Here is a 12,244-nt window from a genome sequence, read left to right as displayed (position 1 = left end):
GCCTTCCCTGGACACCCTACCTGAGACAGTCCTGCGCCACAATGTATCATTCTCCATCCTTTTACCTTGCTTCCTTTATCATTACTGCTGATCACGACCTGACTTCTTATATGTTTATGACTTGGTTCATTTATCTTTTTCACCTATTAAAATGCACACTTAAAACTTAGTGAAGGCAACAGCTTAGTTTTATTAACTGTTGGCTTTCCAATTCTTAGAACTCCAAGCACTTAAATATTTTGTGAATGATGTGGAGTCATAAACTACAGATACAGTGACAGACAGCTAATGGACAATGTAGACACAGTCTCTAAATTTACAGAGTTTGTAATTCTTACCGTGAAGGTAGTTATTGAGCAATTATGTAACTTTTAAATACTATGGTTCTAAACATGGAGAAGATGGTATTGAGGACTTTGGCTGAAGGTTTCAGTGTACTGGAAGACAGACTATCAAATATTTAATAATTTAGGACTAAGAACCAAAATCCCTCAAATCATATAATTTTTGAAATGAAAACACAAAGAATCAATGTCATGCAAATGAGCATCTATAGTTAGAGGTGCTTTAAATAAGATTATAAAGATTTAGAGGGAGCTGACAAAGCAAGACAGGGAACTAGATTAAAAGCAGCGTATTAAATAGGTAATCCAGTGTAGCTGTGTTCTTTCTGTCAGTCAAGGTTACTGCAGGTCCCAGGTAAAGGAAATGGGTAATAGGCAGACTGAGTCAAGCTAATCACACTTTTGATGGAAAACAAAACACTCACTCTTTTAAACTTGGATAAATTGGAAAAGTATCCTAGTATGTATGTTTTACAAAATTCTTACTTTCAATTTCAGCAAAAAATAATTCCTATCCACTCCCTCCCCCAAATCTCCACCAGTTCCTTTCCTCTAAAAGATCTTAGGGCTCCTGTGTGTGGTCCCTCAGTTAAGTGTCACACTGTTTTATCAGCAAGCTGCTACGTGTCAGTTAAGGTGCTCTCCAAGAACTCAGAGGGGAAGGGGAAGGAAGGGAGGCCATATTTACTCAGCTTTCTCTTAGATGCACATACTAACAGTCTGTGACATGCTATCATCTTTCCCTGTTTATCCTCACAAAAACCTAATGGTAGAACTGTATTTTAATTTAACAGATAAGGAAACTGAGTGTGAGAAAAATTACATAATTTTCTCAAGACCATATAACTAACCCATTATTCAAAGAATCAGTAATATTCGGTTCATTCTGAATTAATTTATTTTTGGAGGGTGGAAAGTTTCCAGAAGGAAGTACAAGAGCTAGTAAAGGATGAAGCATTTGAAATAAAACAAATGAGTCACTCTGAATATGTAAAGCTTTTCTTTGTGTGTGTGTGTATGTGTGTGTGTGTGTGTGTGTGTGTGTGTGTGTATGATTCATTGGGGAAGAGTTGTTTCATAATGAGAAGTTTTATGAAGTTTCATGATGTTCCCTAGCAGTTAACTTGTCAAAAGGAAGGAAGGTTTGCTAGAATTACATCACTAACCATTTAATTTAACTAATTAAAATCATTTTTATGTGTTACGTACATGTATCAGCTCCATCCAATGAGTGTCATCCTTATGTACTACAAACACATACTCATACAAATAAAACTTTTTAAAGTTTCAAATGCTAGGCAAATTGAGAGAAAAGTGAATGTCTCACAACTGTATATGGAAACAAATTTCCTATTTTGTCTTTTTAAAATTTCTTAAGTCTATTTATTTTAGTTACAATTGTCACATATGAGGTAGGACTACAAAGATTAGACATCCCAATGGTATGTCTTAGACAGAAAACATATTTCTAACTGTTAACAGAAGCAAGACAAATTTATAATAGCACAACCAATATAGAAAATGCTTTGACATTTGACTTTTAAAAATTATAGTACCTTCTTTATCCAGTTTGCAACTGTTGGGCAAATGGGCTGTTTGAAAGTTTTAGCTATTACAAACTGTGCCGCTATAAACATAGGTGTGCATATATCACTGTGGTATGATTCTTTTAATTCTTTTGGAAAGATACCCAGAAGAGGATGTGGTTTTTCTATAAAATGCAGAATGAGAAATTAGAGTCATTCATAGGAAAATGGATACATATTGAGGATATACTCCTAAGTGAAATAAATAAGTCACACGTGTAAATACCGAATAGTTTCTCTGGTGTGAAAAACTATAATAGTACATAAGGTCCTAATGATATAATTGACAATGTGAAATAGGAAGAAAAGGGCTAAAGGTGTAGGGAAAGTGGGAAGGGTAGGGGAAAGGTAATAAGGGAAAAGAAAAAAATATGACAAAATGAAAAAATGGAAATAAAGTGTTTGTAAATGGGGAGGGGAGGAGGGGATGAAGGGAGGGCAGGGACGGGGAAAAAATGAGAACCAAGACTTGTCATATAAAGGTTCAAGATCCCAATAATGAATCCAACTGTACTGTATCCCTAAAATGTACCAATAAACTCAATGAGAGAAAAATATTATAGTACCACTCATGAAGTATTTACTGTGCTTTTGGAACTATAATACATTTTCATACTGTTTCATCTTATTTTATTCCTCATAGTAAATTTTCAAGATATTATTATGCCCATCCCAGGAAATGGAAATCGAGACTCAGAAGGTTTGTTGTTATGCCCCAAATCCCAGAACTGGTGAATGCAGGATCTTCAAATTCAGGTTGCTGACTCCAAGACATGTACATTTAAGTTCAGCATGACATTTCAGAGAACTCCCCAAAGTGGTTTTCCCACTGGGGAAAAGTGACCATTAGATCTATGAACAAAAGGGCCTTCCGCTTTTGACAACTGGTAGGCAGTTTTTTTTGAAAAGCCTAGCTTTGCAAGAAGCAATATCAAGCTGAAAACATTTGGGAAATTCACAGAGCATCTAAATATTTTCTTAAATGATAAATTCAGATTAGGTGATCAAGAAGCATTAAAATATGAGAAGAAAATTGCTTAGATGTGAAGGAATTAATATTATGAAAAGTAACAATTACATTTTTTTTTTTTTACCAAGAGGTCCGACAGGAGATTTTATTCAGGAAGGCAGGTTAGGGAGAGAGGAGAGGGGGAAGAGAGAGAGGAGAGAGAAGGAGAGAGAGGAAGAGAGACAATTACAAGTTTTTTTGTATTTATGTTCAGACAATATGCTAAGGGTTTTTAGATGTATGCAAGCTATAGATGAATTACAGTGGATATTTTCACACACACACACACACACACACACACACACACACACACATTTGGTGCTAGGAATCAAACCGGAACATTATACATTCTAGGCAATTCATTATTCTTTGCTGTCATTGTTGGAGACACATTGCTGAAATAAGTGACTTAACATAATTTTTCAGGCTTCTACATTCCTGGTAACAAAGGAATTATATTTCTCTGGAGTCAAAAGGTCTGTAGGTCAGTAGGGACATTAGATGAAAAACAGAATATCTAGTTAAATCTGAGTTTCAGATAAACAACTTTTTTGGTATGCGTTTGTCCCATGAAAATTTGAATTTCAGCTAAACAACTTTTTTGGGGGGGTATGCACTTATCTCATGAAATATTTGAAGTTGATTGATTGATTTTGCCAAATCTAGCCAACCTACCTGGCTGTGCATTCAGCTAAGTAACAGTACCAACCACTGTGACCCTGGGCGAATTATTTTATCTCCCAGGCTTCATTTTCTCCTCCATAAAATGAGGTAGATACAGTATTTTATTTACCAAATTGTTTTAGGATTTAGCATAGAGAAAAGTAAAGAGTTCCTCTTTATTCTTTACTTATTTTACATTGTGATTGTAATATTTATTACCATTTCACATTCTTCAAATGTTTACAATTGATTTTATAGAGGTAGCTTTAAAAGACATGGCCTTGGTAATTCAAAGTAAGGGGCTTATTTTCCTAAGTAGATTATGTAGCTTTTCTTAGAGAGAAGCATAATATAACGGGACTGAAAGAACAACCATTTAGCACAAAGCTCAATTGTGACACCAGTGGTTGTATTGATTACCTTGGGGAAGCTTAAAAGTGAAGTGAATTTCTTAAAAACATTCACACTAACCGCTTAAAGGGTATGTGTTTAAGTACAAAATTGCAAAAGATGAAATAGAAGTGGCATATTTGATAAAATGTTGCATGATCTGTGAGTTGAAAGAAGGAAATAAAAAATCAGAATGATTCAAATTTATAAAGTCTAAAAAAAAAAGTACGGGTTTTCTGGAAGTTATATGGGCAATCTTTAGTCAAAATATTAACACACTCCTGTGTAGTCATCACATTTCCAAGAAAACACTAACTGACCATAGATTTACAGTATATAATAACGTAGGAATAAAACATTGATTTTGAAATTCTCTGAAGCAAAGGAAGAAATCAATGAATAAATTAAATACTGCAATATGGCAAAATATTAATGGAGTCCTTAAAATGATGCTTTAGAGACACAGTAATATAAAGCTTATATTAAATGAAAATAAAAATGATTTCAGTTTAAAAAAATATATATATATTTTTGGTACCGGGGATCAAATTCAGGTCCTTGGGCCTGGAAGGCAGGCGGCTGAACCACTGAGCTAAATCCCCAGATAATAAGGGAAAAGAAAAAAATATGAGAAAATGAAGAAATGGAAATGAAGTGTTTGTAAAGGGAGAGGGAGGAGGGGGGTGAAAGGAGGGCAGGGGCACGGGGAAAAAATGAGAACCAAGACCTGTCATGTAAAGGTACAAGATCCCAAAATGAATGTAACTGTACTGTATACCTAAAATGTACCAGTAAACTCAATGAGAAAAAAATATATAATGGTAGTTATAATCAAAATATTAATGTTGATTACCAAAATGATAAGAATAGGTTCCAGTTTAATTTTCTTCAGTTTCCTAATATCAAAATTTTATGAAGCATGTTTTTTATTATCATTAGAAACAGAAAATTATTTTTAAAATTCTGGGACTGCTAATGTTAACTTTCAATTAGCAATAATCGTGCCTCGGATAAACCTCATTGGCTACGATACTGCCACTGTGCAAAGCTTAAAGCTAAATTTCCTAAGGCACTAAATAGTTCTCTCCTCTTTTCTGCAGTCACTGTGGTGTATTTGCTCCTCTGAGACCTTCCTATGCCACTGGGAAGCCTCTTAACTGAGGCAATAAATGCTACTTAGTTGTCCAATGGCTAATTATTCAGCAAGACAATTACAAAAGAATGATGCATTTCTGAAGTTAATAGATTAAAGGCAATTTTGATAAAAGAAAGGCATTTATTATGCGCTATTTTTATGTTTGTCTATAAGCAAAAGTCTTGAGTAGACAGCCTATTAAATACAACATTAAAATTTAAGGAAAATTTCTTTTAGGTCATTAGAGTAGCAGGTATTAACCGGCACATATGATGGTTTCTGTTCACTGAAGTACGAAATATTCTTTCAGGCAAGCTCAGCTTCATTTTATTTTATTTATTGACCAGATATGTTTTAAATATGCAATTCTACTACAAAATACACAATTAAAATATCAACGAATAACTAAATGCACTCTATTTCTATTTTAATACTGTTTAACATGATTGCATTATACTTGAAAATTTAATTGCCCTTTGTGAAAACCTAATTTTTAAAAGATTGCAACTTTGGGAAATATTGGCAGTGTAATAAAATTCATCAGGCAATTTTATTTTTGGCCTACTTTCAAATGTATTAAAAGATGTAGCTTTGAGAAGCCCCCTTTTATCTATCATTCTCATACACATCAGTAGTCTCAGGTTCAAGAAAAGGACGGCGATGATTTGGTTGATGCTATTTTCATCCACATACAAATCCGCAAATCCATTACTGAGTCGGGAAAGCCCTCCTTTGTCAATGCCACAGAAGCGCTTCTTTCCCTGGGAATGATTAAGAGAACTACTAATTTGTGCCTGTTTAAGGAAAGAAAAAAGATCAACATACTTACTATTTTAAAGAAGCTTGGACCTGGATTTTGACAATGTCAAGATTTTCATCCCTTTCGCGTTTGTTTTGGATATATCACTGATTCCCACTCTTGAAGACACAGATATACCGTGCTGCTTAAACCACCAAAGGTAAGCACCCAGAGGAACAGTTGTACTTTTCACACATTCGTCCATCTCTGTTTTGATCTATTAAAGTATCAGCTTTTGCTTTGTTTTCTATGTTACATACTTTTGGATATAACTGACAATTGTATCTTTGTCTGTTCTTGGCATTTCTGACAGATAAGTAAATGTTAAAATGCAATTTTAGTTAAAAATAACAACGAAACACTTTGAGTATAATTTTGCTAATGTTAATATCACTACATAGTAATACTACCTAGTTTTTGCACATGAAATTTCATTTTTAAAAGTCAAAAGTAATAACTTTGGCAGATACATCTTTCTTGAAAGAGTGTATTAAATCCTATTTTTCTTTCTCTGTAAAATATTAGAGTTTGTGGCGATGGGAAAGAAATCTGGGAATAGAGGGAGGCGTGAGGATAGAGAGGGAAAGAGGAAGTAAAAATGATTAAGATTTTATATTCCTCAAGATGAAGTAAAGAGTAGTAATATTCTAATAGTAGTAAAAAGAGTAATACACTAATAAAAAAGAATATAACAGTAAAATATTTTAAGATAGAATATCATCAAATTCAGATAAGTGGTAATAAATTATCAACTCTTAAAATATGAGCTCCAACTCATTGGGAACCTCTTCAGTGTTAGGCCTTGTTAATAAGCATTTCTATAACAACTTGCATTCTCTCTTTCAAACAAGCGAACAGGTAGTCTGAACAGAAAGGCTCGCCCTGGTGGCATACTGTAATGAGGCAGGGCCAGAATTTCTTTCACCTCTCTTTTTTTAACTCTCATGATAGGCAATTATATTTTAATTAGACTTAAAATAACTTGTCAACTACTGAGATGTTTTATTTTTATAAATTTAAGAACTACTTTGTGTCATTTTCATTGAATCATGATTATATGTTTCCAAATATTGGTGACTTCATTCTATATTAAAATGCTGGACACTATTAAAGTTTTAAAAATGTTCCTGTAGGTCTTATAATTGGTTTTTATATTTTGGCTTTTTGTGAGCTCCTTAATAAGTTTGTCCTGTTATACTTTCCTTCTTCCACTCAACTACTGTTCGTTGTTGTCATTGTTAGATCAGGCTGGCAAACAAAAGAGGGTGGGGAGTGAAGTATCAAGATGTACATGAAATACAAAGACCTAAGCTTTCGAAATCCCATCTTGTATCCCATAGAAAATACACCCTCTATTCTGGGAACGCGAATCACAAAGATAATTTCAGTAGAGCAGAAAGTGTATTCAGAGTGCAGTCTATGGCCACAGCCAAAGGAAGTTAGAAATTGGTAAGAAAAGAGTAAATTAAAAAGCCTATCTATGCTTTAGAAATGATTTTTTAAAAGGAAAAGCAACTTCAAAGAACTATTGAATTGAGCATGATAGTTCAATAGTTAATGCAGATGCAGATTTTCTCTTTAATGAAGGTAGTTTTTTAGGTTGTGAAGTTAATATGCCCAAAATTAAAAATCTAGGTAAAATAAATATTTTTAGAAAACAAATGTCTAAATGTACATTATGAATCAAAAGTTAGATTGCTTAACATATAAAATTGAAAAAAAATTTAAAAACTGACCTTTAAAAAAGTCATGTCATTTGCAGGAAAATGGATAGAATTTGACGCCATAATGCTGAGTAAAACAAATCAGACACAGAGAGTTAAATATTGAATAATTTCTCTTATATATATAAGAAGCCTAAGATAGACAATGGGAAACAGAGATAGACCTTCTGTAAGTGGGACGGGACCCAGAGATGGAAAGAGGAGAGAGACAAGGGAAGGGGATAGGAAGTAAAAGGAATTCTGCTGTGTTAGGTACGTGCACCAACTCCCCTCCAAACATGTAATTATTATGTACTACAAACATATGCGAATAAAAATAAAACTTTAAAAGAAAAAAAGACATTTAAAATATAAATTAAATAAATGAGTAAAATAAGGGAGACATGGTGGGAAATAAGAAGACAGACTTTTGGGTCAGGGATTTAGCTCAGTGGTTCTGCTGCCTGCCTTGCAATCATAAAAACCCCAAAAAAAAAAAAAAAAAAAAAAAAAAAAAAAAAAAGACAGACGTTTTAGGATGGAGGATGGCTGGATCAGGGGAAGGAGGAGGTAAAGGGATCAAAGAACAAGATTGGTTATATGCATGTACCCATCCCCCCAAATGAACGTAACCATTATGAATTGCAAACATACCACAATGCACTATGTGCTGCAAACTCATACTCACAAAAATCAAACTTTAAAAAAAATGTTTAAAGTCTTTGCATCCTAAGTAATTTTTACCACCACACATATGCATGTATTATTTTTGTCCAGAGTTTTTCTAGACAGAAACTCTTTTTTGTTCGCTGTTGTATCCCCATTATCTGGTCAAGGGGTAAATGCACATAATGCTATAGCTGTTTACTTTGGGCGATAATATACACCAATTGGACTGCATAGTTAAAGTTTTGGCCATGTATGGCCTTAACCCAAGCTGGTTTATCTCCAATAGCCCCTTAAAGGAGGAATATAATTTGCCTTCCCATCACAAACACTATGCCGAGATTTTGAACTAAAGTAAGGACTCTGCTTTTGGACAAATGCTTACAATCATATCTAACAGTTCTCCAACGTCAAAGTACTAGTCAACCTGAACTCCAACAATTCATATGTAGTCATTGAAAAACAATTGATACAATTTAACATCTCTTAGTGATAAAATAGTAAATTAGCAATTAAAGAAAATTTCCTTTTTGTAACAGGAAAATTCACCTGAAATTAATGGGCAAAAATAGGAGAAGTACTGGCCACCGAAACAAGATAAGGAGTACCAGGTATAATATCTTTTCTTCACATTGTTTTATAGCTCCTGTTCAATACAATAGAACCAGAAAAAGAAATTAATATTTTGATGAGATAAAATTATATTTACTTGTGGATAATATGATTCCCTACCCAGAAATCCCAGTGGAATCAATTTCAAAACTATTAAAATTGATAAGAAGTTCAGTATGGCTACAAAATAATTATATAAATTAACAGCTTTACTCCAGACCAGTAATAATTTGTTAAACAATTAATAACAGATATTACTGATAAATGGCAACTTTACTTTTTTAATTATTATTTTTTAATGGTGATTTTATATACATAGAATAAATTTAATAAGAAATATGCATAGCTTGTTTAATGAAAATTGTAGGACGTGCAAAGTAGATTTTAAAGCCATTGATAAATGAAAAGATATCCCTTGTGTGATAGTATGTTAACATGCTGATTTTCCCAAAATTAATTCACAATTTATAAAGAACATTGGGAGTTTTCCTGGAAATGTGATTATTCTAAGGTAACTGTCAATGATAAATGTCTACATTGTACTGTCATAGAAATAATTATTAAACAATAAGAAATGGTCATTTAAATGCAGCCATTAAAGTGATGATGAGTATAGATTTTTTTTTTGGCACTGGGAATCGAATCCAGGACCTTGTGCTTATGAGGCAGGCACGGTGCCACTGAGCTATTTCCTCAGCCAAGATCTATATTTTTTAATTGGGCACACATGTAGTGTTTGTGCAATAAAATAAATAACAAAAATAAAAATAAAATTTGCATTTCTTATTATTCACCAGGAACTGTACAAAGTGCTTATATATATACATATATATATATATATTAATATTGGAGCTCTTGGGTCCTGCTCTCAAACCTAGTAAGTCATTGACATAATGGAGCATGATGAAATATTGTGCCATTGAACTGATGATAAACTCTGTTTTGTATGAGTACCCAGGCACCCTAAATCCAGCTGTATTTGTCTAGTAAGGCTGCCATAACAAAATACAGCCAGATACAATAAGCTACAGAACAAAAATATTAGAAAAATAATCATGTCTGTACTGAACATGTACATATTTTCTTGTTATTATTCCCTAAACAACCCAGTATAATAACTATCAACATAGCATTTACTTTGTGTTAAGTATTTAAAGAAAAAAGAAAGATGCCAGTAGTATATATGCAAATCCTGTACCACTCATGGGGTGGCTTATGCAATAGAAATACATGTCTCACTATTCTAGAGGCTGGAAGTCCAAGATCAAGTTGTCACCAGTGTGGGTTTCTTCTCTTAGACTTGCACATGGCCATCTTTTTGTTCTGTCTTCACATGGTCATTCTTCTGCATATGCATCCCTTTTGTCTCTCTGTGTGTCCACATTTCGTCTTATAAGGACACCAGTCAACTGGTACTAAGTCATCCTGATGGGCTCATTTTAACTTAATCATCTCTAACTCCCTAACTCTTGTTTTTACCTAGGGAGTAGGGCTTCAAAATGTGAATTTTGAGGGGACGCAGTTCAGCTCATACAACCAGCCTGGCCGAGACAGGAGGATCACACATTTGGGTCCAGCATGGCCAATTTAGGGACTTAGCTAGACCCTATCTCAAAGCAAACAAACAAAAAAAACTAGGACATATTGGGGATGTACCTCAATGTGAAGGCCCAATATTTGATCTCTAACACCACAAACAAACAAACAAACAAACAAGCACACAAACACCAATAACAACAAAGAATAAATACTTCAAGAAAACTCATTTCCTCTGCTGTCTAGCAAATTATAACCTGCCTTGTGAAACTATTTGTCATTCTCCTGACTCTAACACATTTGGCCTATGTACACACAATATTATCCTGTTGGATATTATTATTTTTGGGTTTCTCTTATGACCTCCACTAGGGCTGGAAGATTACCTTAATCAACATCCTACACTCTCTCTTATCTTTCTTCCATTCACACCTCAGCAATGTACATGCTGTTGCTGTAACAGAAAATGCTCAACAAATGTTGGGAAGCAAACATATTAAGTAAGTTTAGATAATACGTTATTTGCAAGTTACACTAACAATTTCAATATTTCATATGTAATCATTTGGGGATAAGTTATAAACTTAGAAGTAGGAAAAATGTTACTCTAAATCCTGAATACATACTGTGACTGACAAAAAGCTATAGAATTAGTGTTCTGAGGACCTCACGTGCTAGGTTCTAATTATTTGGCTTTCGTATGTTCACTTGCCTTTACTACTACCATGAAAAAAAGTGTGATGGCAGTAAAAGAAGAAAAGAAGTAAGCTCTTTGCTGCTAGGAAGATTGTAGAATGTTGGGACCATGGTCATTCACCAATAAACACAGATACATCAGGAAGTAAATATTTAGGGCTTGTCTTAGACTGTGTTCTTCTGCTATAACAGAATACCACAGACTAGTGAATTTAAAAGCAAAAGAAGTTTATCTGACTCATGATTATGAACACTTGGCAATCCAAGAACATGGTGTTGTTATCTGGTGAGACCATTGTGTTGTGTTATAACACGGAAGAAGAGCAAGGGATCACACTAGAGACAGAGGAGAAGAGAAAGAGGCTTCACCCCTTTCCTTTAAACTCAGGAACCAAATATCGCAGTAGCTAACCCACCTCTTCCATATGGCACGAATCCATTCGTGCAGGCAGAGACATTGTGATCTAATTACCTCTTAGAGGTCCCACCTCTTAATACCGTTACAGTGGCAATTAAACTTCAACATGAGTTTTGGTAGACACATTCAAACCATATCAGGGCCCGAGGAAGTGAGTTAAAATAGAGTCATTATGAACAATGAAGGATGAAAGCAAATTGATTTTATGGGAGAGGAAGCCTTGAGTTGTGCTTTCCATACTTGATCTTAGCCAAAATGCTGACATGTGATGAGTTATGCTTTGGAAAACACTGTGATTAGCATGAATTTCTGGAGAATTTCCACAGTGAAATAGACAATGAGGAGCGGTTTCCTAACGTGAAAAACAAGGGGAACTTCAATTAAACAGAATTTATTCATTTTTATGATCAAAGAGTCAGAATTCTGAAGGTTTTCTGATCCAGTGGAGGTGGGGAAGAGCGAAGGATAACACAGTAACATCTCCAACCATTGTGCACAGTCGTTTTTACTCTTGATTTGATTTTACTCTTGATTTTGGGGAAAACTTTTTTGATGATGAAAGGATCCTGTGATGTGCTAGCCTTATGAATTGTGTACATGCTATAATTTGGAGCTGAAGTGTTCTCCAAAGGCTTGGTCCTCAGGGTAGTACTATTGTAATGTGGTGGAACTTTTTTTTTTTTTTTT

The 12,244-nt window shown here is 34.1% G+C and overlaps 1 pseudogene; it reads right to left on the bottom strand.

Annotated features, from left to right (window-relative positions):
• Positions 1-4,931: 4,931 nt before the first annotated feature.
• LOC117284295 lies at positions 4,932-5,042 on the bottom strand (annotated as a pseudogene).
• Positions 5,043-12,244: the final 7,202 nt, after the last annotated feature.

The sequence above is a fragment of the Fukomys damarensis genome, unplaced genomic scaffold (assembly GCF_012274545.1).
Source record: "Fukomys damarensis isolate Sample0158 unplaced genomic scaffold, DMR_v1.0_HiC HiC_scaffold_35, whole genome shotgun sequence".
Lineage (NCBI taxonomy): Eukaryota > Metazoa > Chordata > Mammalia > Rodentia > Bathyergidae > Fukomys > Fukomys damarensis.
Note: the sequence above shows the minus strand (reverse complement) of the source record. Positions and strands in the feature narration are given on the sequence as shown.